The sequence below is a fragment of the Schistocerca gregaria genome, chromosome 1 (assembly GCF_023897955.1).
Source record: "Schistocerca gregaria isolate iqSchGreg1 chromosome 1, iqSchGreg1.2, whole genome shotgun sequence".
NCBI classification, from domain to species: Eukaryota; Metazoa; Arthropoda; class Insecta; order Orthoptera; family Acrididae; genus Schistocerca; species Schistocerca gregaria.
The window spans coordinates 615578412-615601356 of NC_064920.1; positions in this window are offsets into that span (position 1 = coordinate 615578412).

Sequence of the window (22945 nt, forward strand, 5' to 3'; positions counted from 1 at the left end):
GACCATAAACTCCCTAAAAGCTTCGTACCTTCGTACCTTCACAAATATGTTTTGTAGCGGAGTCTGGACGTCTGGGTGCCACTGACCTGTCCCACAGAAATTAGCAGAAACACAGTCGTTTCATCGGTTGCGTGCCTAACAAGGGCTCATACTCTGCTTTATTGCCGGTCATCAATGCTCTACCCATAGCAGCGGCGACTCCTTGGCGCTAACCAGCCTACCTGGACCTGGCGCCATCCAACGTGTATGCACGTTTGCACAGTTTTCATGCAAGTTCCGCAGAAAAAAAACGCTCCCCTCGGCCCTCACGTTCCATATGCTTTTACTGCAGTCGTTTAAATTGGCACCCTCCTTTGAACGCAGGTGAAGCTTACCACTATTTCTCCATTGGAGCATACAAGCAACAGCGTTAACTACTGTCAACCATTTCATCACATGAATGAAGTCAGGTCGTATCCAGCTATAGCAACCAAGTAATGATGATCATCTTCCCTCAGATCATTACACAGCACAACAAAGTATCAGAAGTGAGAGTGCTCTGCACTCTCTCAATCTAGTGAACATTGTAGGTGGAGAATTGCCGATGCAAGACCTAAGATCAAAGAGTAGCCCATGTCATTCATGGAATACTCCTGATTAATGGCAGTGCCCCATAAGGTACCTAAAAGGGAAAATTAAGCAACTGAAATTCATTGCTTGTACAAGAACTGCGATTACTGCCTCTCTTATATAGGACGAGGAATAAGCTACATAGGTATGAACATGATGAACAAAAGTATGAGACTACCCAGCTACGGCTATTGAGCAGTAAGGACGTATGATAACACTATCCTAGCTGTGATCATGAGAATCTAAGCATGCGCTTCGGCGCACAGACCAGGTCGATTAGATACGAGGCTGCAATGCCAAATACTTCCTCGATTCACAGGAGCTTTTGCTACTGTGTAAGCTGATGCGTTTACTTAATACTAAGGATATGTCTACATTGTGATGTAGGAGCAGCGTCCTTCACTAGTAATGAAAACATCCTCGGTCCTGGATACAAGACCCCTCACTGTTTAAACTTTGAATGAAACACATCATCAATGACGACCGAAGACATCCGACGTAAGAAGTCACACTCTTTCTAGCAACGGCCTAGTAAAAGAAGGCAGACGTTCCGACAGAGGTACTGGGCTCTTTCTTCCCCTTGGGTGGCAAACTGCCCCAAAAAGGTGGACGAATCAGCAATGATCAATGGCATGATTGTGCACAAGGCAATGGAAACGCTGCATTAAAGACACATAATATGAATTCATAGGACATGTGGACTGTACGGGATAGGGCGTCATGATGATTCTTCCATTGGCAAAATATTCCGGACTAGTCCGCCACTTGGGGAACTCCAGGAGGGGCTGCCAGTAGACAGGAGACCATGAGGAAAAGATGGAAGAGTCAAAGGAAAGATTGCAGTTACTAGTCGGGGGTTGCACTGACAGGAGTTTGCGCACGGTAGGGGAGCTAGATAATCTGAAAATGGAAATGCTGGGGCACAATGTAGATACATTGGGGGATTCGTTGAAGTGAAATGGAAAGAAGATAAGGATTTCTAGTCAGGCTAGTGCATGGTGATATCAAGAGCAGAAGAAAATGGTGCAATGGGAGTAGAATTCGTACGTAAAGGGACATGAAAATCTAATAATCATGGGATATTGGAATGCGGTTGTGGAGTAAAAAGTATGGGCTTGGTAGCAGAAAGGAGAAAACAGAAATACTAATTCCGTTGTGCAACAAATATTAGCTAGTAACAGTGAACACCCTGTTTAAAAAACACAAGATGAGAAGGCAAACTTGGCAAAGACCAGGAGATACACTAAGATTTCAATGAGATTACGTCAGCGCCAGGTACAGATATCGAAATCACAAAAAAAGGGTTCAAATGGCTCTGAGCACTATGGGACTATCACACACATCCATGCCCGAGGCAGCATTCAAACCTGCGACCGTAGCGGTCATCCGCCTCCAGACTCTAGCGCCTAGAACCTCACGGCCACTCCGGCCGGCCCGAAATCATATACAGGACAGTAAGGTATACCTGGGAGTAGAGGATGAAGAGGACGCTGAAGTTCGAGAGACTAGTCAGGAAGGCTCTATGCACGAAGAAGTGGGATACGTAAATACCAAGGAATGTAGAGGCGCGATTAAAGTATGGTGAAGCTATGGATTCTGCAGTATCGAATAGTTCAGTAGGCAGTTACGTAGAAGAGAAATGGACATCTTAGAAGTTGAAAAGAAGTACTTACGTATAGTGAAGTTAATTACGAAACACCCTTAGATAACAGAAGAGCTACTGGGTTTGATCAACGAAAGATTGAAGTACAAAAGCGTTCAGAGAAATCTAGGAATACAGATATACAAGTTACTTTCTAATACTTTGCTTTGACAAGTATTTTCCAGTTTACAATGATGTACGATGCACAATAATAAAATTCTGAACAATTTTCAGTTATCCTCAAAATTTCATCAATGATATTTATTTTCTTGATTAATTAACTTCTACGTTCTTAAAAGCATTCTTAAAAGCACATACTTCTTTATTAATTTCTCCATTAGAGTTTCCATCGTTCATGTTTTTATCTTTCCTGTTGATTTTCAATACTTCACTTTTCATTAATTTTATTTTCATGCCTACTTCTCCCATTGCTTTCTGCCAGGTTTTTATTTCTTCCAATTTTTGCTCATTTTCTTCCTGAGTCATCACATCGTCTGCATGAGCTATCATTTCCATATCATCCGCTGTTGACCCTTGGCGTAAATTCCCTATATTGTCGTCCATGATTATATTAAAGAGCACTGGCGAGATCACACTTCGTTGAATGCAACTACTATGTTTTCCACAAATTCACATTCATTTTCTACAACCTTTCTTGCTATAAATGTTGCATCTGAAGCTTACCTAGGTCGAAATTCTGGTTGCTCTTCTCTTAAATGTGTCTCTGCCTTATTCCTGATTTTCTGTAACAATCTGCTTTCATAAATATTCATGCAGTGGGTAACTTCGAAAAATGAAACAAATTTTCGCCGTTTAATGTACTGTACTAATGATTCTGAAGCTGTTAGCAGTATTACGGAACTATATTTAATAAGTAGTCGATCTAGTAGTGTGTTTATTTCTGAATGTATATAACTGATTGTAATTATAGTGAAAGTATTGTCAACTGCTAGGTAACAGCCAAGGGAACTTTATTTAATGTGTCGACAATAACGACTAAATGGCAGTAGCTGTGCCATTGTTTATCTTTGCGTATGGAGACTCTCTGCCATGTTTCGAGCAGAGAGGAGGCAGAGCAGCGTGCGTCATGAAAGAGTGCGGAAGTGTTTCTTCGGCGCTTCCGCCGCCGCGATGTGCAGCAGTGCTCGCACCAAGGTAGACGCGCCTGATTTGTTACCCCACAAGTATTGACCGCACGGTAAGAGTGGACAGGCGGAGGAAGCTGTAATTCCAACTGTTGCCTCTCTCATAATTAGCCGTGGCTCTGGAGACGACTCGGGGTTCTCATCGAACAGCAGCAGCAGTAACAATTGTAGCTCCACATTGTCGTCAGCTACACTCTTCGTCGTCAGCACAGCTACAACACCGTGAGACTGTTAAGAGAAAAATTATGTACTTACGTTTGCATTACCCAGCAACATTTCTTTCACAGACTATGATAACTTGAACAATGACTTGCAATAGTTAAAAGTTGTAGGGCAGCTATGTTGTCATAGTCTTCATACATTATTACCAAGCAGGGTCCCTTTCCTATCCATGCAATCATTGAGTGTCGTAAGAATGTGAAAATTGATTAAATATTTCCTGCTAGTTTTGTGTGTTTGCTAATGAACAGTTTCAGACTAAATTTTCTCTCTCAGTAACTGCTTATTCCTAAATTTCATAACAGGTGCACTTAAAGTAAAATTTCGCTATCAAAACTAATAACTAAAGGTACATGATTTATTTTGTATTTAGCTTAGCGAGTAACTTCTGATGGCTTGGTATGTACTTTATTGTTGTTATTTTACAAGTAAAATCAATTACTCATTTCCTTGAAGTAAATTCTGTGCATGCTTTCAATAATCTGTAGTAATTTGCCTGCCTGTGTCTAAATTTTACATTACGTTACAGTGAGGCTACTGAAAGTAATTGTTTTCATAACAGAGTTTAAGGTAAGCCAGTTATTCATTTAACCAGTAGCTTCCTTTAATTTTTCTTTCACAATTCACTGTTTCAGAATAAGCAACAGCAAACGCAGTGTCTTTTGATTCATTATATTCTCGTGAAATGTTGTGCTGTGGAAAAGCGTGACAACCTTCTGTTGCCACGCCAGTGTTTACTTGCTTAAATTTCTTTGCCTCTGATTTTCTCAAGATTCTGGAAATTGAGTACCCTAGAGGGCTGGTGACAGTTTAATTATCCCTTTTTTTTAGCTAATCAGTGTTTCCTTTGTGTTATTAGTGATTTTTGTAGCAAATATAACGTGGTACCCTTTTTCCCACTGTACGGTTCGTGAGCGAGTGCACTATACTCCACCCATTTCAAAATTATCATCTGTTATTTAGCTTAAGTTTAGAATAGATTTTTCCTTCAGAAGAGTCTGTTGTACACGTTCATCCAAGTAACTGGCGTAATTTTCCTTCTATAACGATAGCCTTACTCACTGTAAAAATTCATTAGGTTCTAGGCGCTACAGTCTGAAGCCAACCGTCCGCTACGGTCGCAGGTTCGAATCCTGCCTCGGGCATGGATGTGTGTGATGTCCTTAGGTTTAATTAGTTCTAAGTTCTAGGCGACTGATGACCTCAGAAGTTAACTCGCATAGTAGTCAGAGCCATTTGAACAACCAAATTCATTAGGCACATGCGATTATGGTCAGTTATATCGCAATCCAGTAGGCCGATTAGGAAGGGGGAGGTTACGAGTCCCACAGCACCCCTATTCCTATGTAGTTATCATAGAACGGAAACATTTGAATAACAGCACAGAGAATGCCCCGTATGCTTTCATTTGCCCTCTATTAATGGTAGTAGAATAGATACATGTAATTATGCTTACTAGTCATGACTTTCAGGAGTGGCCGTTTTTCGACGCTGCAGATTTACCGTCTATCCTTACCACTCCTTTAGGTGCCGGACTATCGCTGGTTAGTTCACCCACATTACGAACACAAACGTCGTACTCAGTTCACTGTACAGTACTTCGCTCCCGAAAATGAAGCGGCTCCAGCTGGGATGGAGCATGTGACAAGAAAGTATTACATTCAAATCAAAACTGAAGACTGCTGCAATTATGGCCCAAATTTTCGTGCGGAACCGTTTGCTGTGGCTGATAACTTGCAAGTGTTCCTTTTTTTCTCATTTAGATATAGGTCAAGTTGATGATATTTACTTGTCACAGCGCTAGCGGCTTTTTCTGCAATTAATTTTAGGTGATCACTGTACTTTATGTCACTCTGGATGATTATACCTATTTTGCTGTAATTATTTTTTCCAGTTGTTTCACAGTTAATCTCTTCACCTGCTTATGTGAATTACGCTACACATATTTACGATCTGCGACAAATTCCTGTCCATTCATCAATCGTAATACTAATCCTTCGCAGGCCTACCTGCCTTTTGCTAGTCTTATGTTCTCATTTGGATTATATATCAAACTATCACGGACGACAGAGTGGTAGAGTATTCTCAGAGACTTCATTTGAAGTGAGGTAACCGTTTCAGAAAGTTCACGATACTGACATTGTAAACAACTGCAGTAATAAACAAACGTCCATTGTATTGTGTACTCTTCCTCCATGCCGTGAAAGAACGTGAAGGAACGGTTCCAGCGAGCTTATGTGAGCGAGGCTAGCTCTGGAGGTTGCGAGAGTGTAGACGTGGATCCACCAAGCAGTAAACAAGTGGGATCCCGGTGTGGTGAGCATCCTGCAGCAGCAGCCACTCGTGCTGCCTGCCTGTAGTGCGCCTTCTCCCCTCCCCCCCTCCCCCCCCCCCCTGTCGACAATTCCCTTCCGCAGCCAGGGCTCTCGAGTGTTTCCAGTCCTCCTGCAGACCTCAGGCTGCGCTGCTGGTCGGCTTCCACCGAGGGCGACCACTTGGCGGCTTATGAATTATTCGTTTCCTCCACTGCCTTCATTTTATTCCCCACGTCTCTGCTATCTTCCAGCCCTCCTAGATTTAATAACGTATCGATACAAGGACTTGACAATTAACAATTTGAGCAATATTACGGAAAATATAAAAAAAATGTGCTCATTTCAAGGAGAGATCCTTTTGTCGTCAGTCATCTGGGTAACGCCGCCCGTCACTTCCTCTCTTGTGCCATACTCCTCATCTCCGAGGAGTGCTTACACAAGTCCTCAATTATTTCTTAGATAGATTCCAATCTCTCTTTTCCTCCTTTTGCCCTTTACAGCTTCCTCGAGTACCATTGTGCTATTCCCCGATCTCTTCCACATGTCCTGTAGTCCTGTCCCTTCATCTTGTTCATGTTTTCGGTATGTTCCTTTCTTCACCGGTCATGTGGAGAAACTTTTCAATCCTTATCAGTCCACCTTGTTCTTCTATCGCACCACATCTCAAGCGCCTCCATTCTGTTGTGCTCCGGTTTTCCCACATGTCACGATTCACTTCCATACAACACTGCTTACCAAACATGCTTTATGAGAAAGTATTTCCTGAAATTAAAGTATGTTTGATACTAGAAGATATTTTGGCCAGGAATTCCCTATTTGCCTGAGCTAGTGTGCTTCGGTGTCCTCCTTGTTTCGTCCGCCATGAGTCAAATAGTTCAAATAGCTCTAAGCACTATTGGATTAGCATCTGAGATCATCAGTCCTCTAGACTTAGAACTACTTAAACCTAACTAGCATAAAATCACACACATCCATGCGCGAGGCAGGATTCGATCCTGCGACCGTAGCAGCAGTGCGGTTCCGGACTGAAGTACCTAGAACCGCTCGGCCACAGTGGCCGGTCACCATGGGTCAATCTGATTCAAAAGTAACAGAATTCCCTCACTTGATCTACGTAATGGTCCAAATGCTGGAGTTAAGTTTATCATTAATTTCATTTCTGCCACACATTCTTCGGTTTACTCTCAATCGATATACTGCTCTCATTAGACTGTTTTCATTGCGTAATTCTTTTAATTACTCTCCACCTTCACTGACAACAGCCTTCTCATTACCGAATGTTTTCATTAATATCCTCTCACCCTGAATTCCATTCACCATGTACTTTAGTCGCACTCTTGAATCCTTCTGTCATAGGTTGGTTCTTCAACGTGTGGACTGCACGGTATTATCGGACGACTACATCCCTGTCTTACAAGTTTTCTAGTCTAACCACTTAGTTCTAGGTTTTCCATGTTTATTTTATCTCTTGAATCTTGTACATATAGTATATTACCTGCATTTTCCTGAGAATTGCGGACGTGTTGCACCATTTAAGTTGTCGAATGCTCTCTCTCGATCGGCAAACTCTATGAACGTGCCGTGATTCTTCATGCCTTATTATTATTATCAAGCGCAACATTATCACTACCTCTCTGACGCTTTTATCTTTTCTGAAGCCTAATAGAAGAATGCAAATTGTCTTGTCCATGACAATGAGATATTTATATTTCGCGTACGGGACAGTAACTTAAAAGCTACAAACCGTAAAAATAATTCATATCATCATTATTATTACGATATACGTGGATGATAATAAAGGGTTTGATAGTGACTGTTTATTCAATGTAAAACCAGAAAACTTCAACACGTCAGTTTTTTTAAAATTCTACTTTATTGCACAGCCCAATTTTCAAGTCTTTTCAGGCCCAGGGGAGGTTAATTGATTATTTAATAGCATAAGCGAGAACAGGCTATAATACATCGCCATGAGTATTGTTTACAAGGCGATTTGGATGCAAAGATGAATTCTGTATTTATTGGGGCAGTATAGGCAGCTATGTTATTAGTATCCATGTCACACCTTCCGTTGTGATACACAATCGATAACATCACTAAGCAAATATTTAATGAAAGCTGGCTTTAACATAATGCTCGAAAATAAACTTATAATATTTGCAGAAAATTGCAGTTTTTTATACATACAGGAATTTTACGTTTACAAAAAAAAAAAAAAAAAAAAAATGGACAAACCTTGTAACAAACCTTGTAACGAATAGCGGCCTCATTTCTATTCTCACGTTACTACGGAGGAAAAGATTACTAAAACCAGATTCTATACATTGCAGGTACAAATTTTGTATTAAAATAAGGTTATAATGTTCGCAGAACTTTGTAGCTGTTTGTATCTACATGAAAATTAGTGAGGATGGCGTTTCTCGTTTATTGTAAGCCATTCTGTGAAGAACTGAAATCTTTAACTTAATTGATGGGATCCGGAACATGCTTTCTAACTTGGATTTCCCAGCAGCCACAAGACGTGACGGCCGGCCGCGGTGGTCTCGCGGTTCTAGGCGCGCAGTCCGGAGCCGTGCGACTGCTACGGTCGCAGGTTCGAATCCTGCCTCGGGCATGGATGTGTGTGATGTCCTTTGGTTAGTTAGGTTTAAGTAGTTCTAAGTTCTAGGGGACTGATGACCACAGCAGTTGAGTCCCATAGTGCTCAGAGACATTTGATCCATTTGAACAAGACGTGACCATCATCAGCACGAACAGTACAGAACACTAGTGCAAGATACGTTTGATTTAGGAGGTTTTATCTTCCAACAAATCAGTACTTGATCTTAACGATATGTGTTAATACAGCTTGACGATTATTGAACTACATGAAACAAAATCGACATAACTAGTGAAGGGTTTGCGTTAAGACTTTCAGACTCCACGGGTGGGCGCGGGGCATGATGGGAATTAATATGTGCGGTATGGTTTGGTTTAGCGACGAAGCGCACTTTCATTTGCATGGGTTCGTCAATAAGCAAAACTGGGGCATTTGGGAGGCTGGAAAGTCGCATTTCGGGTGTGTGTCCAGTCACAGAATAATCGGTGCTATATTCCTTGATGGCACAGTGACTCCCGAACGGTACGTCAAGGTATTGGAAGATGATTTCATCCCCATTATCAAAAACGACTCTGATTTCGACAAGGTGTGGTTCATGCAAGACGGATCTCAAACCCACCGAAGCAGGAGAATGTTTGATGCCGTGAAGGAGCACTCTGGGGACCTTATTCTGGCTCTGGGATACCCAGAGGCCACTTGCATGCGTCTCTATTAGCTACGATATTCTCCGGATCTCTACACATGCGATTCCCTTTGGTTTTTTTTATTAGAGACAAGATGCACAGCAATAGCCCCAAAATCATTGCTGAGATGAAAACAGCCATTCAGGAGGTCATCGCAGCATCCATGATCCGACACTCCAGCAGGTCGTACAGAATTTCACTATTCGTCTGCGTCTCATCATCGTCAATGACGGCAGGCATATAGAACATATCATAACCTAAATCTGAATATCTGTAGTGACGTTTACATTTTGAATAGAATGTGTGCTCGCCGTATTTGTAAATCATTAACTTTTTATCATATCGTTCAATAACTGGCACTCTGTACGTTTTATATCACTTTTTTACATCTTCAGTTTAACTGGAAGAACTACGTTACTGTTACCGCCCCAGCTCATACCGTGCAACTATGAAGCGAGGAGGGTTAAATAAAAATAAAAAAAATTATAAGGTGAGACTTGCTAAAGTTACTCAGAAAAAACTGTACTGTTCTGATGAAAATTTTGATAGACATGCTAGCTGGAAAGAAGTTAAAATCATCTTCCTCACCTTCATTGTGACTTCTTCTCGACGAATCTCAGGACAGCGATTCCACATGCTACAGCGTCTCTGTTGCTCTTGGTAAATGGCCTCTTGCGATGCAACAGGTGCTACATCCATTTGTCTGGCTTTGCTATAGCTGCAATATACCAGACATGTATTTTCAGCAGCAGGATAGTGAGCTGCTGGTGAAGATGTCGGAAAATGTCTAGCGACTGTGTTCCTCAGGTGATACCGGTCAAGTCAGAACCACGCTCTTTCGAGCTACTGGCCTGTGCTTCATGTTGAAGTTCTGTTTGGTGTAGATGAGAGCTCGATCCTGATTCACTCCCAGGTATTTTGCATCTGTGGAGATGGACGAAATGAAACGTGCACCTACATACAACGTTCAAATGTGGATCGCTATACATGGCAGCTTGGATTCATAATTCGCGCAGGAAAGTTAAGTGGAGACTGTACATAATATATTTACTGTGTTAAATTTGTCAATCTGGGGTACATTTATCTCGTGAACAGTTCATGATAATGTCATAAAATTCTAATGGTGGGTGGAGGAAGAATTTCCCCACCGAGAAATTTTTATAGATTAGTCGCTTGCATGATTTATTTTCTAGATAATGTTTTGCAAGTTGTAAATTTTTTTCCACATATTTTAGCTTTATTAATTCACAATTTCTACAATATTAAACTCAACGTCTTTTAAAATGCATCGTAGATGTCGAGCCCAGTTTCTCTAAGATCTGTACGTTTCACTGTTCTGTGATGGTAAGTTCCTGAAACAAATGTACCTAATCATTTAAAAAACTCTCAGGAATCCGGCATTAAAGATGAACATAGTTTGTTAATGACCTTAGAGCATTCTTGCACCATATCCTGGGTCATCTTCATTTTCTTCATCCTCTCTGGTTCTCTTAGCGTTCCTTGAGTGCATTCTTGCCTTTCTAGCTGTCATAGTACTTCATAATCTGCTTTCTTCACACAGATGGTGTCCGATTCGGAACATGCCACCACCATATTATTTTCACCAGGTTGTACGTCTAACTTTTGAATTAACTTTTGAATTAGTGAAAACTTCAAAATGGCTTCAAATCCAGGATATGATGCATAGAAGAGTCTTTACATCCTGCTGACATGAGACTAGCATAATCTCCACGTCAGAAGATTGCTTCTACTTAACCATTTAATTGACTCTCATTTTTTCCAATGTGACTAATTTTTTAAGCTAAGCACATCATCCGTTACAGCTTACTCCTGGGGCTGGGTCGAAATATCATAGGTGCAATGCGTGGGTTCAGGCATTTACTTTTAAGAGGCACAAGTAGATTTACTTTACCTCTGGTAACCTCAAGAGAAAGACGTTATAATCCAGAATCCGCATTAAACATCACGTTCCTTCATTACCAGACCGGTTTACGTCGGGAAATGACGTAAGCGGAAGTCATGGTAAACAGAAATACTGTCGGCAGTAAACTTACTTACATTGGGAAATTTTATTTTATTTGATGAATCGATACCCATTTAAAGGAACATGGCTCCTATTTTACTTGTACTTGATTGAACTAGAGACGAAAAATTTGGTGCTGGACTGTGATTCGAATTCGTATCTCCTCTTCCAAGGATCTGAATCTCTCGGTACAGTATAGTTCAATTATTTCGTTCCTTTTTCCAAGACTGCAATATTCTCTAGGTTTCCTCTAAAGGTAAGTGTGTGGGTCCGAGTCCTGGTCCAGTAGAAAAATATTCATAATATCATTTCAAGCCCTATCACGTGCATACCAGTCCGCTTGTGAAAATTAACGTGCATTTTTAATGTCTGTTCTTGTGTTGCCAACAATCGCAATAGGTGTCGTTATTTCTGGTCAAACAAGCACACATCTTACTGTTGGTGAGTAAGCAAGTGTTACTTAAGCTATGTTCGTGGATGATAAAGGACGGTAGGTGTGCGGTTCGATTGTCGCTCTGGCACAAAAATTTGTATCCTTATTTTAGATTCAAACATCTGGCAGCTGGTAAGAAAAACCGATACGTAACATTTGATTTTACTTAGTTAACAATCCGATTGCGTGTTGGGTTCGTATCTCCGTCACAGAGCTTCACATCATGCACTTCATATTTGAATGCATAAACACTTTGTTCCTTCTGAATGGAGGTATATCGCACATGTTTCGTGGTTAGTTAACAGGGACGAAAGGGTCTTTATAGGAGTCGCGATTTATTACAAAAACTGTTGTCTTTTATTTTCAAGTTTACATTTGGTTACTGATATTGGTGAAAATTTCTGCAATTCGTGCCTCTTCATGACCAGTCAGCAGTATGATATTATTACATTAGATTAGATTAATGCTTGTTCCATAGATCATGAATACAACATTTCATAATGATGTTGAACGTGTCATTTTAATGAAAGGTTTATTTACATACCATGATTCAGTTTCTTTGCAACAATTTTTTACTCTCTCTCTCTCTCAGTCTTTTTTATTTTTATCTCTCTGCATCCCTCTCTCTCTCTCTCTCTCTCTCTCTCTCACACACACACAACACACACACACACACACACACACACACACACACACACATTCTATTTTTATTCGTTTGTTGTGCTCGACTAACGGCAAGGCACGAAAACGTCCGTCAATGAGTTTCTTAGTTTTGAGTACACTTACGAAAGAAATGTAAAAACGACTATGAGAGTTACTGATTTATGAAGCTTTCTTTGCAGTCAGTTCTGAGTATTATTAGTAACTACACTCCAGTCCCTAAACCCAGTTACATAAATGTGAATCAGATGGATTACGTATTCCAGGCCGCAAAAGCCGCGTCTTGGAGACGTCAGGTATGGTCACTTCCCAGCCCACTGTAGGATAACATCGGTTCGTCTTCTTCCTGCTGGTAATGTAGCTGAGATTTGGAAACAAAGCAAGATATGTTTGGCAACTATGTGATCGACGAGTTACTTCCTGGTGTGCATGGAATTAAGCCTCAAAGTTTACTTGACTTTTCCTGTCAAGTCCATTGAATAATCTGAGTTATTATCGAGTGAGCTCTAACAAAAGATTGTAAATTTACGGTTTTAAGCCCAGGAATGTCGTTGCACGTGAAAAACGCATCTAATCTCGTCCTTTAAATAGCGGTTTACGAGTTCTAGCCTCTTATTGGTTTCGTCACAGGAAGCCTAAGCGCACGTCTCTTCCTTAGCTCTGTGGAAATGTGCTAACGTGTGAAGTAGCATCTGTATTGGTTTGCGGTTCCAGTCTTGGTGACTTTAACGTTTGTATCCCTTCTGTGAAAGAGCTACAAGAAGTCAGATTACACATCGATAAGGAAATCTCAAGAAAATACTTTCGGCTCATGGTGCAATGGTGAAAAACTTCCAATGCGGCACAGCAGGTAACGCCTCTTTGCGCTGCTGACAAGCAAATTTTGGGTTTCTAGGAATACATAACTTTACTTTTGAAATTCCACATTTTCATACCATTTGAGTATGACACAGTATACCAATCAAACACAGACCCAGTCGAAATCTAAGTAATTAATATTTTACTAATTCATTCCGACAGAGGCACGCTTCTGTACAGATAATCAGTTCTATTGCAACAGACTTTCGTCGTAAGTTTATCGTGCGTAGTTTTATTTCATTTCTTATAATACTGTGCATAATTTTGTAAGGTTTCTTTTAGTACTGTTAAAACATTAGTTAACATGAGAGAGAAATTAATCATCTACGATATATGCGAATTCTCTGATGTTATCTATAACAGTCTGACAATGCACATGCAGTTTATTGATTACATGCATTTAGAAAACGTGTTCTGAGTTAAAGCTGCCAAACAAGGTTTGCTGAAGAATAAAATGCCACTGCCACACGACAGCCAATGTAGAAAAGTTTAGAGATGTACCTGCAACCTGGTCATCTATTAAACCTGAAAAAAAAGTCTCAGAAGGTAGGCCTTTTTCCACATGCGACTATTTTGGGTTGAGAAGTGAAGAGAATTATGTTCAAAGTTCCATTGGATCGATAACTTCAGCAGACAACAGTATTGCGTTTAAAAAATGTAGCAGTGAATGTACCCGAACTCGCGACGTCTTATGAGCATCGCGCGACGCTTACCGTTACACTACTAGCTGACAAATAGCTACAACACATCCAGAACTAACGCACTGCACTTTGCTGTGAGATAATGCATATGGCCGGATCTAGACTTCTGAGAGACAGACAATTTCAGCTTTTCTTTTGGCCTCCACGACGTTTTCAACAAACAGATAGCGCAATAGAGTAGCTCAAGTGGAAAGGAACACATCCTATTTAAATTTCTTCATCCTACACCGGTGGCAGTTCTGTGTAGGTGTGAGTTACGTGATTTTATTACGGCGATTACCAAATAGAATCGAATGTATGCACTAGGTTGCAGAGGCAGCTAGTTCATGGAGATTCGGTCAACCAAGTAAATGAATGTACTGAACATACTGCAAACCACTACAGGGAGACTGTGTGTCAGAATTCTCATCCAGTGTGGTGAAAAATTGTTATGATAGGAAAATGAGTGCTAGAGAAGAGAATTTGGTGGTCTCTTGGATTTATGCTAGGTTCATATACTTGTGATCTGGGTTCGATTACAACTTCTGCTGATGATTTTTGATAAGGAGAGACAGATTCAGTTCTCTTGTGGCTACGCCAAGTGAAGACGGCATAATGGCATTGCGGTCTGGCATTCATGTTAAACATGATATTCCCTCTCTATCAAGCAGACGTTAGGTTCAACCACAATAAAGTCAGGAGTCGCGACACGTAGAAACTCTGTCAACAGTAACGTTTCTTATACTAGTTATTTATTTCTAGTGTCAAAACAAACGCTATGTATGATCACAGAACGCTTATTCCATCTTTTATTTCAGCTTCTGTATGTCCATAAAATTTGTTCTGAACTGAGAATGCAACTCAGACTGCCCTTAACGCGGAATGTGTTCCCTTCCTGACAATACAGCTCGACTGCAGTTTGTTCAAAATTGCAGATTCCTCAACATCTCCACATACTGGGCGTGTAGGGTTCGAATCCTGGCCCGACACTAAAGCTTTCATTAGGTACTATCTAGATCTAGCATGAGAACACCTATCTGCTGGTGGATAATAATTTTGATTTTTAATGTATTTTCATTCGTTGTCAACACTAACGATACCTGACGTATTTGCGTCCCGTTGAGACACAGTACTTTTTGCGAGACCACTCTAAGTTCAAGGATGTTATTCCGACCTGCTGGGGGAGAAAAATTCGGTAGCTGACGTCTCTTTGTGTGTAGTCAACAACGACATGTGTCTGGCTCGATTCCAAGTCAGCACTGAACTCTTTGTCATATTATTTCTACTTCAACCATGCTCACATGCCGCTGCTGGTGTAACAAACACATTTTTAACGTTCGTTGTCTCTAGAATATATCAGCGATAGGTGCCAGGTTTCTTCTCGTCATTTCGGTTAAAACATCTAGCTACCGCCGAGGAAATCCGATATGTCACAGTTGATTGTGCTTCGATGGCAATCCAATTAGGTTCTGGCTTCGAATCCCTCACGGTATTTCAAGTAAGTTAGTTGTGAAGAAGCAATATTTAACATCTCTCGTAGTCGTTAACGAGGACAATAGATGCTGAGTAGGAATTAGCGTCCGTAAAAAAATTTTACATTATGTAATTTAAAGTTGATATTTGCTAACTGATACTGTCTAAAATTGAGGTACATCACTCTCTGTATGCCTAGTCAGGAATGACTGTTGATTTCCGTCACTCACGAAGTCTTTGCTTCGTCTGCATGACCTGGGTTTGCATCCGTATGCAGAACGAGACGGTTCGTCGTGTCATTTGAGGTTCATACGTATTCTCAACTAGCTGCTCGTGAATAAATTAAACTTTTAATGTCATTTTGTGTTGCATAATAAGTACTGTATGTTACTTTGAAGAGTAAATCATGAATACGACGAACCTACTACGTGAATTACCTACCTGGCGTAATAGTGAGAGTAGTAACACTTCAGATATGTCATTTATTGTAATAAATGTGTGCTCAGAAGCCTTAAAGACCGTCTTATCTGTGATAAGATGTTCCCTGATGTTTGTAGTACCTTGGTATTACTTTACATCTTGAGTTATTGTGATACCGAGCAGTGTTTTATAGTGGTGACTTGTTGGAACCATTTTCAATAGTCAAACGACTGTACCGAGGAGCGATTAGAGGACCTGCTAGACAGCTGCGCTATGTGGGTTTTATTCGAATTGCGTGAAATGCAACTCAGGTTGTTCGGATACTTTTGAGCACAACTGTACGTCGACTACAGATGCGTGCTGTTGTGTGGCAACGCGGCCTAGCGTCTGTGTTCCATGGGCTGCCCAGGCGTCCAATTCGCGGCCCAACCTGTGTGGAAAGGTGTCGCTAGTCCGACAGCAACTACTGTCCCTTTAGTGCCCTTGCCTTACCTAGGAAGTGCTGCGTTAGTTCAGTCGGCTGTATGTTGTTACTAAGCTGCTGACAGGGCGGCTGTGTCCCACGTTGCTAAGACGAGTGACTTGCGCCGACAGGCTTGTTGACTGGGAAGACAGTGTTTCGCCGTCAGCGGTGACAGACACTCGTAAGAAGAAAGTAGGCGGCTTCACAGCGGAAACCAACACACAGCGGATGCCTATTTGAAGTCCGGCTGTTTCCACATGCCCTGGCTGGCCGGACGGACGGCCTTTATACACGTTCTGGTAGGATCAGTTGCAGCTAAGGTGTGACGTACGCGGCCAGCAAACACCGGCAGAGTTACTCGAAACGCCGGTTACTGTCCCGGCCGAGTTGTAGTTTCAGAGCCGATGGCATGACGTAAACTCCGAGCTGGCGGGGTAGGCAGGCTTTGGCATTTCGGCATCCGGCTCCCGCCTTGTGAATGCGCTGCTACAAAGCAATCCTGCCGTCTGAAATGATAATTCAGTGGTACTACAGTGTTTGCACTGTGCCCCATGGCGTGTCACCAGCATTCGTTATCCGCCAGCTTCACTTGCTATAAAGAGAAGTCTGCTTAAAGGAAATCGACTTCGAAAATAATATTTGGACTCAAATAAGAATCAAAATTATTTTATTGCAGTCATTAATTTTTGCTCCATTCCCAAAAGCTAGCAAAGAGTCCTGCAATCGACAAGCAACGGCTCTCACTTGGAAAAAGGCAAAAACGTGCCACGGGAGCAAAATTTTAAACACTACCACACACTTCACATTCTAAGGACATCTGACTCACTTTAGTTTGATAATGTTCACAATGACACAAAAACTTTTTGCAAGAGATCATCACTGTTGCACCTATTTATTTACAAAATCCACTATTGCAATTTTAAGTGGGGTACAAGGAAGATTTTGTGCTTTTACACATGTGAAAGTTTTAAGAATATCTGACATGTAAAAATCTAACCAGGAACTCCACGTGATGAATGTACACATACCAAAAGCAGTTTTGCGTCACCCATATTCCCAGAACTCCAGAAGACTGCCGTTCACACTGGATATTGTATCATAGACACAGTCCGTTTGATTGTACAGAGATGTCACTAAACCCGCCCAAAGATGTAAACAACAATGCATGAGCAGCGCCTATAAGACGGAGGTGGCCCGACAGCCGATCAGTTCCAGTCATTCCACCAGGAAGGACGTACACGGATCGTGTTGTCTATAGTTCAACCAGGCCTAGACGGTCAATGCCGCGGTTCCATCGCGTTCGCATCGTTACTTTGTGCCAGGAAGAGCTCTCAACAAGGGAAGTGTTCAGGCATCTCGGAGTGAACCAAAGCGATGTTGTTCGGACGTGGAGGAGATACAGAGAGACAGGAACTATCGACGATATGCGTCGCCAAGGCTGCCCAATGGCTACTACTGCTGTAGTGGATGACCGCTACCTACAGAATATGTCTCGGAGGAACCCTGACAGCAACGCCACAATGTTGAATAAAGCTTTTCGTACAGCCACAGGACGTCATGTTACGACTCAAACTGTGCTCAGTAGGCTGTATGGTGCACAAATTCACTCCCGACGTCCATGGTGAGGTCCATCTTTGCAACCACGGCACTATGCAGCGCAGTACAGATGGGCCCAGCAACAAACTGATTGGACCGCTCAGGACTGACATCACGTTCTCTTCACCGATGAGTGTCGCATATGCCTTCAACCAGACAATCGTCGGTGTCCTGTTTCGAGGTAACTCGGTCAGGCTGAACGCTTTAGACACACTGTCCAGTGAGTGCAACACGTTGCAGGTTCCCTAATGTTTTGGGGTGGCATTATATTTTGCTGGCGTATGCCGCTGGTTGTCATGGAAGGCACTGTAACGGCTGTACGATACGTAAATGCCATCCAACAACCGATAGTGCAACCATATGCATTTTGGCGAGGCACTCGTCTTCATGGAAGACAATTCTCGCCCCCATCGTGCATATCTTGTGAATGACTTCCTTAAGGATAACGACATCGCTCGACTAGCGTGGCCAGCATGTTCTCCAGACATGAACCCTATCGAACATGCCTGGCGTAGATTGAAAATGGCTGTTTATGGACTACGTGACCCACCAACCCATCTGAGGCATCTACGCCGAATCGCCGTTGAGGAGTGGGACAATCTGGACCAACAGTGCCTTGATGAACTTGTGGATAGTATGCCACGACGACTACAGGCATGCATCAATGCAAGAGGACGTGCTATTGGGTATTAGAAGTACCAGTGTGTACAGCAATCTAGACCGATACCTTAGAAGGTCTCTCTGTATGATGGTACAACATACAATATGTGGTTTTCATGAGCAATAAAAAGGACTGAAATAATGTTTATGTTGACCTCTATTCCTGTCTCCTCTACAGTTTCCGAAACTCTCGGAACCGAGGTAATGCAAAACTTTCTTTGATATGTATGTGTACGTTATTGTCATCTTTTGCGTAAACATTGCCAAACCGGTACACATGTTTCCTGTTTGATGAAAAATCATCTCTATTATCAGGAACTAAGAGCCTATCATAAATATTCTTGGCAAAGTCCAGTAATGTCAGGAGTTACTTTTCATTTAATGCCTCATTAAAGCCAGAGTCTTGTCGTAGACTCAAACAAAACGGATGCTTCAAAAAATGGTTCAAATGGCTCTGAGCACTATGGGACTTAACTTCTGAGGTCATCAGTCCCCTAGACCTTAGGACTATTTAAACCTAACTAACCTAAGGCCATCACACACATCCATGCCCGAGGCAGGATTCGAACCTGCGACCGAGCGACCACGCAGTTCCAGACTGAAGCGCGTAGACCTGCACGGCCACACCGGCCGGCACGGATGCTTCATTTCCGTAAAAAGTAAAAAGCAACTTTCTGATTAATATGTCAAATAGATGGCCGTCTTGATTTGGTACTCTGTCGTGAGAGAACATGAAAAATAGTGTTTGGAAATAGCTTAGTATATTTGATATCAATGAGGGGAAAAAAGACAAGGATGTGGACGGCTGGAACGGATATAACAAGTAGTTGAAGAGGTTGGATGTACGTGCTAGATTATGGCGATACGCCGAGAATTAACAGCTTTTGAACTTGGAATGGTAGCTGGAATTAGACGCATTGAACATTACATTTCAAAAATTGTTTGAGAATTCAGTATTCTGATATTCACAGTGTCAAGACAGTGCCGAGAATGTTACATTTCAGGATTTATCAATCACCACGAACAATGCAGTGGTTGACGGCCTCCACTTAGCACCCGAGAGAAGAGGCGTTGGCATAGAGTTGTCAATGCTAACAGATAAGGACACTGCGTGATATCACCGCAAAAATCAGTGTGGGACGTACGACGAACTTATCTGTTAGGACATTGCTGCGAAATTTGGTGTTTGGTAGGACGCCAAACGGGCCGACTTGGAGCAGGAGAGGCACCACAGGACATTTTAATTTCTACTTTCAATACTTTTACAAATAAATTCATAAAACTTTGTCAGCATAACCAGGAAGGATTGACGAATCACACTCATAGCAGTGGAAGTTCAAAAACGTAACAAAATACCTTTTCTTTACATGTGCAACGTCATCTTTTTTTCACTTACTACTGGCTGCATTTGTTTCTGTAGGTACACTTTTCTTCATAAGTAAGAGATATTCTTCGATGAATTTTGCACAGCATAGAAGCAGTACTTACAGGTGTATGAAACTCTACAATTTTCCAAACATATTAAAAACTGTGGTAAAAAATCAGTTAATTAACTATAAAATTTGAGTTTTTGCTAAACATGAAGTTTAAAATGTCACAGTTTATTCATTTATTTATCATAAATTAAATAAACTCTAGAGTTTCATACACATGTAACTATAGTTTGTATGTTGCGCAAAATTCATCGAAGAATTTCTCTTACTTACGAAGAAAAGTGTACCTATGGCAGCAAATGCAGCCAGTAGTAAGTGAAAAAATGATGAAATTTGAGATGTAAAAAAAATGTATTTTGTTACGTTTTTGAGCTTCCACTGCTATGAATATGAATCGTGAATCCTTCCTGATCTTGCTTTCAAAGTTTTATGAATTCATTTGTAAAATTATAGACAGTGGAAATTAAAATGTCCTGTGATGCCTCTCCTGCTCCAAGTCGGCCCATTTGACGTCCTACCCCACTTAATTGGTTACGGCAGCAAACGATCTACTGAAGCGCCTTTGATAACAGCACGTCATAGCTTGCAGTGCCTGACTTGGGCTCGTGACGATATCAGTTGGACCCTGGGCTCGGAAACGTTGGCCTGATCAGTAGTGACCCGATTTCCGTTGGTAAGACCTGATGGAAGGGTTCGAGTGTGGGCAGGCCCCAAGAAGCCATGGGCCCAATTTCTCAATACGGCACTGTGCACGCTGATGGCGGCTCCTTAATGGTGCAGGCTGTAATTACATGGAATGGACTGCGTCTTCTGATCCAGCTAAACTTGGAGACCATTTTTCAGCCGTTCGTGTTCCTAAACAGCGACGGAAATTTTATGGACGACGATGCTGCAAGTCACAAGGTAACAACTGTTCACGATTGGTTTGTAGAACGTACTGGACAGTTCGAGCGATGAATTTGGCCACTCAATTAGCCCGACACGAATACCGTCGAACATTCGCTGGACATAGTCGGGAGGTCAGTTCGTCCACAAAATCCTGCACCTGCCACATTTTCGGCCCTAGAGGCAGCATGGTTCAATATTTGTGCAGGGGACTTCCAACGAATTGCTGAGTCCAAGCCAACTCGAGTTCCTGCATTAAGCTGGGAACTTTTGAAACCTCACTGTATTTGGCTGTAGAAAAACACCGGAGATGTCAGCCACAATTATTTAAATAACCCACGGCTTAATGTGACAGATATGCTCTGAAAGCATTTAGATAGGTTACAGCAGAATATGAATAAAAGGTAATTGTATTTAAGTGATTCTAAAACTTCGTTATGCTTTGGCAGTCCGTGAATAGTAAGAAGAAGCTTAGTTATAAAATGCACTCCTGCTGGTGATAAAAATGAAAAACTTTAAATACGATACTCAACAGTTAGCAGCCAACCCAGAGGAAGGGAAGGCGTATACGCATATATGGGTAACTATCGTAGCTCTCACTAACGCATAGATGATAGTGGAAACATATAAGTAAAGTATTAACAGTAGCAAGCAGAGAAGTGTATGTTCTGTGCCAATTTTCGGGTGACATCCGAAGCGATGACAGCAGCAAGTTAACATAAATTTCTCACTGAGTACTTTTCCTCTGCGATCGCCCTGGAATCACTCGTTCGTAGCCTTCGATGTTGTGTGTCAGACTTAATCGACTCCGGCTACCTTCCTTCCCAAGTTGCTTCACCAAGTTATCAGTAAAGACTGCAGGGTACGCACTGGGAGTAGAAAGGCGCGAAGAATGTTTGTTGAAATAAATCTTCTGCTATTCTTTTGCTTATTTCTGCCTTACACTAGGTAGTTTTCTGTAGTCTTTATTCATCATATTTGCACATTGTCTATCTTATCATTTGACATGATAAACGCTGGAGATAGCCAAAGTGTTGTGTTAAAGCTGTGGATTCATAAAAAGACATTAATAATCAAAATCGCAAACACTAGTGTCTCCTTACGTGCAAGCCATCTTAATATCTGTAATATAGAACACTGCATTTGAGAAATGAAGTTTAAATTGTTACTATGAAAGTTTCATCTCACGATACGTACCATAACAAAATACATTTATTAGTGTACAACTGCTAAACGGTGGGACACATCGTTATAATTTGTGTGAAGAGAATCATTTGTTACACATCCCAGTGGAACAACGGTGTGAATTATTCTAAAACATATTTAAATCTAGTGAGCAAGATATATAAGACAGGCAAAATACCCTCAGACTTAAACAAGAATATAATATTCAATCGGGTGACGCTGCGGGAATTAGATTAGGAAATGAGACGCTTAAAGGAGTTAATGAGATATGCTATTTGGGGTACAAAACATCTAATGATGGTCAAAGCAGAGAGGATATGAAATGCAGACTGGCTAAGGCAAGGGTAGCATTTCTGAAGAAGGGAAATTTGTTAACTTTGAGTATAGATTTAAGTGTCACGAAGTCGTTTCTGAAAATATTTGTATGGAGCGTAGCCATGTATGGAAGTGAAACGTGGACAACAAATGGTTTACACAAGAAGAGAATAGAAGCTTTCGAAATGTGGTGCTACAGACGAATGCTGAAGATTAGATGGGTAGATCACATAACTAATGAGGAAGTATTGAAATGGATTGGGGAGAAGAGAAGTTTGTGGCACAACTTGACCAGAAGAAGGGATCGGTTGGTAGGACATGTTTTGAGGCATCAAGGGATCACCAATTTAGTATTGGAGGGCAGCGTGGAGGGTAAAAATCGCAGAGGGAGACCAAGAGATGAATACACTAAAAATATTCAGAAGGATGTAGATTGCAGTAGGTACTGGGAGATGAAGAAGCTTGTACAGGAAAGAGCAACATGGAGAGCTGCATCAAACCAGTCTCTGGACTGAAGACCACAACAACAACATTTAAATCGTGTCAGTATTATATTGCAAAAACACATAGTATACATGGTGAGACTACAGTTCTTGTGCGGAATAATAGGTCGTCATATGTAATGCACACTGACAGAATCAGACCGTTTACA